Genomic DNA, 6,000 nt, shown 5'->3' on the forward strand with positions numbered 1-6,000 from the left:
TAACAGGTTATGGCCCACCACAAAACTAATTTATCACTTCAGTTCTAAATATATAAACGTATAGTTTAAAGATGAATCGTCACTGAACGCGACTCAAAGTAAAGCACAAAGATGCTTTATAACCTCACATTACATAGAGACTTGTTCATTCACATACATTGAAACCTCTTTGAACCAACTATCCAATTGCATTGAAATTGCTTTTCTAAAAGGGTGGTCCTTTCAAAGAGATAAGCCAGTATGTAAAATAAATGGTGGAACTTAAAATCTAGTCTGAATAATTAAATAGCCTTCTGAAAGAGGTGCCTTTTTGGAGAAGTTCTCTACATCTTGATTGCAAAGGCAGACTGAAAAGCTACTATACTACATGAGCCCTGAACATTAAGGTTACCATACCAAACAACTTATAGTAGTCCTTTTTATAATTTTTTCAGTTTTAAGAAAAAGATGAAAATTATGCAATTTTTCATTTATAGTTCAAGTGGTTCAAAGGGGTTTTATGGATATTTAATGTATCTTGGACTCCCAGGTCGCTGCTGGGAACGATGTTGTCCGAGTAGTACGCCACTTTTACAGACTGACAATAATACGCACCAAACCAAAGATAAAATCAATTTTAGAGGAAAAATTGTTATGAAACATTCTTTCCTGTATATGTACTTGTATATAATGTGCAAGTGCTGCCAAAAATTACAAGGAAGAGGTACTCCGATACAACCTGTATATCACATAAAGGAGAGCCTCATTCACATTGTGGTACAATTGTTCAGGTAGTGGGACTCCTACACTCATAAAACCTATGCACTAAGGCAAAGAGCTGCCAAAAATTACAAGGAACCGGCACTCCAATACACCCTTTATTACACGTAAAGAAGGGCATACACATCCTTGAAAAATTATGATTGATGGCCTGCTGGTGACCCTCAAAAACATTAAAAGCAAGGGCCTGCTGCTGAGCTGACCATCCCAAAAATTTTGTGGGCGAGGTCCTGCTGCCGAGCAGACCATCTAAAAATTTTTGTGGGCGATGGCCTGCTGCCAAGCTGACCATCTAAAAAAATTTGTGGGCGAGGGCCTGCTGCCGAGCTGACAATCTAAAAAATGTTGTGGGCTAGGGCCTGCTGCCGAGCTGACCATCTAATAAATTGTGTTGGCGAGTGCCTGCTGCCGAGCTGACCATCTAAAAAATTTGTGGGCGAGGGCCTGCTGCCGAGCTGACCATCTAAAAAATGTTGTGGGCGACGGCCTGCTGCCAAGCTGACCATATCAAAAATTTTGTGGGCGACGGCCTGCTGCCGAGCTGACCATCTAAAAAATGTTGTGGGCAAGAGCCTGCTGCCGAGCTGACCATCTAAAACATTTTGTGGGCCAGGGCCTGCTGCCGAGCTGACCATCTAAAACATTTTGTGGGAGAGGGCCTGCTGCCGAGCTGACCATATAAAACATTAGGAGTGAGGGCATCCTAATAAGCATGTTGATATGATGGAGGAGGAGGACGAGAAAAGGAAGATTGAACCCTATACCCTTTTTAGTGGTGGAAGGGGGCGCATGGGAATACAGTGTATTCAATACACCATAAAAGCCACATTTAGAGTGCCTTTATGTTCAGATGCTTTCCTCTGGTGGAGTAGAGAAGTCAGGGGCAACGCAGATCTTGTTCATTTTGATAATAGTCAACCGGTCAGCATTTTCAGTTGACAGGCGGATGCGCTTATCAGTTTTTATGCCCCCAGCAGAACTAAATACCCTCTCTGACAAAACACTGGCGGCAGGGCAGGCCGGCACCTCCAAGGTGTAGAGCGCCAGTTCGTGCCATGTGTCCAGATTGGACAACCAATAGGGGATCACTGAGGATGCTGACACGGTCTGCTACGTACTCCTTCACTATCTTCCAAAGATTTTCCCTCCTTGTGACACTAGGCCACGCATCAGGTTGAGGATGCTGGCGAGGTGTCATAAAACTGTCCCAGGCCTTGGAGAGTGTTGCCCTGCCTCTGTTGAAACTGCTGTGTGTTGCCCTCGTCTCCCCTCCTCGGTTGGCCAAGGAACTACGTACTCTGCAGCCAGCGTTGTCAGATGGAAACTTTTGGAGCAATTTTTCCACAAGGACCTTCTGGTATTGCACAATTTTAATCGTCCTCTCCACTACTGGAATGAGAGATGAGAAGTTCTCTTTGTAGCGGGGGTCAAGAAGGGTGAACAACCAGTAATTGGTGTTGGCCAAAATGCGTACAACGCGAGAGTCACGGGAAAGGCAGCCTAACATGAAGTCAGCCATGTGTGCCAGAGTCCCAACAGACAAGACTTCGCTGTCCTCATCAGGAGGATGACTCTCAATCTCCTCATCCTCTTCCTCCTCTTCTATCCATCCACGCTGAATAGATGGAATAAAACTTCCATGGGTACTACCCTCTGTAGCGGAGGCAACCGTCTCCTGGTCCTCCTCCTCATCATCATCATCATCATCCAATTTGCGCTAAGAAGATGAACTGAGGGTGGTCTGGCTATCACCCTGTGTACTTTCTTCCCCCATTTCCACCTCTTCCACATGCAAAGCGTCCGCCTTAATTGTGAGCAGCGAGCATTTGAGTAGACACAGAAATGGGTTGGTTACGCTGATAATGGCGTTATCGCCGCTCACCATCTCTGTTGATTCCTCAAAGTAGCGTAAAACCTCACAGAGGTCAGACATCAATGCCCACTCGTCGCTTGTGAAGAGCAGAAGCTGACTGGAAAGGCGACGACCATGTTGCAGCTGGTATTCCACTACTGCCCTCTGCTGCTCACAAAGCCTGGCCAACATGTGAAACGTTGAGTTCCAGTGCATGCTCACGAGGTTGGCAAATGCAAGCGCTGCTGCAGCGTTGCCAGACCGGCGGAAGCTGTCGATGACTTGCAGAAATGGGCACACACGCGGCGCACCTTCAGCAGTAGCTCAAGAAAATTGGGGTAGGTTTTGAGAAACCGCTGAACCACTAGGTTGAACACGTGGTATGTGTGTGAGCTTGCCGAGCTCCAAAGCCGCCACCAAGTTACGGCCATTATCAGACACAACCATGCCTAGTTGTAGGTTGAGTGGCGAGAGCCACAGCTCAGTCTGGTCCCTTATCCCCTGCCACAGCTCTGCGGCAGTGTGCTGTTTGTCACTTAAGCAGATCAGTTTAAGCACGGCCTGTTTCTGCTTCCCCACTGCCGTGCTACACTGCTTCCAGCTACTGACTGATGGCTGACTAGTGCTGCAATATGATAATTCAGTGGTGGAAGTGGAGAAGGAGGTGGAGGAAGAGAAGGGGGTGGTTGCATCCACTAACATAGGGGGCGGCGGAAACCCTGATGGAAGTAGGGCCTACAATCTTTGGCGTCAGTAGCACCTGTGCCATCCCAGGGTACTACTTGCTCCCAGCCTCCACAAGATTCACCCAGTGTGCAGTCAGGGAAATGTAGCGTCCCTGGCCAAATGCACTTGTCCATGTGTCAGTCGTTAAGTGGACCTTCCCAATAACTGCGTTGGTCAGGGAACGGGTGAAGTTACGGGACACATGCTGGTGTAAGGCTGGGACTGCACACTGTGAAAAATATTGGCGACTGGGGACAGAGTACCACGGGACAGCCGCCACCATCAGGCTGCGGAAAGACTGTGTCCACAAGCCTAAATGGCAACATTTCCAGTACCAGCAATTTGGAAAGGTGCGCATTTAGTGCTATGGTCTGTGGGTGGGTGGCTTGTATTTGGGTTTTCGTTCAAAGGCCTGGGGTATAGACATCTGTATGGTACGCTGGGACACAGAAGTGGATGTGCTAGCTGATGGTGCTTGCAAAGGTCCAGGTGCATGGAGGGAGGCATCCGGGCCTGCATCTTAGACAGGGGATTGGCCAGCAAGTAACACAGGGGAAGAGGAGGCAGTGGTGTGACCCGCAGGCACTGGTTGTGGACCCAGGCGTTCAGCCCACCTATTAGGGTGCTTTGATGCCATGTTGCGGATCATGCTGGTGTTGGTGAGGTTGCTAGTGTTCACGCCCCTGCTCATTTTGGTATGGCACAGGTTGCAAATGACAATTATTTTATCGTCCGCACTTTCCTCAAAAAAACACCAGACTGTGGAACACCTACCCCTTGGAAAGGGAGATTGCTGCAAGAGGGTGCTCCGGGGAACAGTTGTGGGCCTGTTTGGTGTGCCCCCCCTTCACCCTTTTGCCACCCCACTGCCTCTTCCAGCCTGTTGCAGTGTTGCAGATCCCTCCCCCTCTGTACTGCTGTCCTCGCTCGGCTTGCCACCTTCCCAGGTTGGGTGAGTGACTTCATCGTCCACCACCTCCTCTTCCACTTCCTCATTCTGGTCATTCTCCTGACTTGTTGACCTAAAAACAACCTCAGTTATTGACAACTGTGTCTCATCCACATCATGAACCTCTTGAGACACTAATTGCGGTTGACTTATTTGCAACTGTCTCATCATCATCATCCACCTCGTCAAACACTAACTGACGTTCCCAACCTCCATCTTCTGACTGTGAATGCTCCAGAGTTTGGGAATCAGGGCACAAGATCTCCTCATGTCCCTCTTCAAGCGGGCTTGGCAAGAGGCCCAAATTAAGGAATGCCGATGAAAACAGCTCCTTGAAATATCTGAGTGTGGAATCACTGTTTGTTAAGACTCTCCATGGTGGGTGGGAGGAGTATTAGGGTGAGGATTCTGTTGACCAGGTTCTTGGCTACAGAGACTGGACTTTGTGGAAGACAATGTGGTGCTTATCCGACTGGAAGCATTATCTGCTGCAATCCAATCGACCACCTGGTTGCACTGGTCTGACTTTGAGAGTGGCGTCCTGCGCCGCCCTGCAAACTGGGACATGAAGCTAGGTATTGTGGATGAGTGTGTTTCTTGTGCTCTGGCAGCAGGCACAGTTTCACTGCGCCCAGGGCCATGGCCTCTGCGTGCACCATCAGCAGCATGGCCACTTCCCCATCCCTTACTGCTCGCCTTGCGCATATTAAATGGTATATATGCTTGCAAGTATGTCACACGTACAGTAGCGCAGGTTTTGTTAAAGTATGCACAAATAAAGTACACAGAATGTCACCGATATTTTTAGGATGCACACACGTTAAACAGGAGGTATAGGCGCAAGTAATGTCGCTGTCACCACCGCCTAATAAAAAATTACACTGAATGAATGTCACTGATATTTAGGTTGGGCAAACGTTATACAGGAGATGTAGCGCAGGTAATGTCGCTGCTACCAGCAGCAAAAAAATTAGACTAAATGTCACTGATATTTTGGATACGCAAACGTTATACAGGAGATGTAGCGCAGGTAATGTAACTGTCCGCAGCGGACACAGTCTATGGAAAAAGTGCACTGGATGTCACAGATATTTTTAGGCTGCGCACACGTTAGACAGGAGATGTAGCGCAGATAATGTCGCTGTCTGCAGCGGCCAAACAACTGCAAGCTATTTAACGCAGGTTGTGCTAAAAATATTTATTGCTGCCAGATACAACTATAGTCCTTAATAGGACTTTTGGGTCTCTGACAAGTTTTAGCAATATATACAGTTGAAACTCGAAAAATTTGAATATTGTGCAAAGTTCATTTATTTCAGTAATCCAACCTAAAAGGTGAAACTAATATATGAGATAGACACATTATATGCAAAGCGAGATATTTCAAGCCTTTATTTGGTATAATTTGGATGATTATGGCTTACAGCTTATGAAACCCCAAAGTCTCAATTTTGAGGTACCTTTTGCTCAGGGGGTATGGATTAATTAGCTGACTAGAGTGTGACACTTTGAGCCTAGAATATTGAACCTTTTCACAAAACTCTAATTTTAAGCTGCATTAATGCAATTCCTTTTAATTTGCATTACTGAGATAAATGGACTTTTGCACGATATTATAATTTTTCGAGTTTCACCTGTATTGCTGCAACACACAATAGTCTTTGATAGGACTTTTGGGTCTCTAACAAGTTTTTGTAATTTAGTGCAGGTTGCG

This window comes from Bufo bufo, chromosome 5, assembly GCF_905171765.1.
Source record: "Bufo bufo chromosome 5, aBufBuf1.1, whole genome shotgun sequence".
Classification (NCBI taxonomy): domain Eukaryota; kingdom Metazoa; phylum Chordata; class Amphibia; order Anura; family Bufonidae; genus Bufo; species Bufo bufo.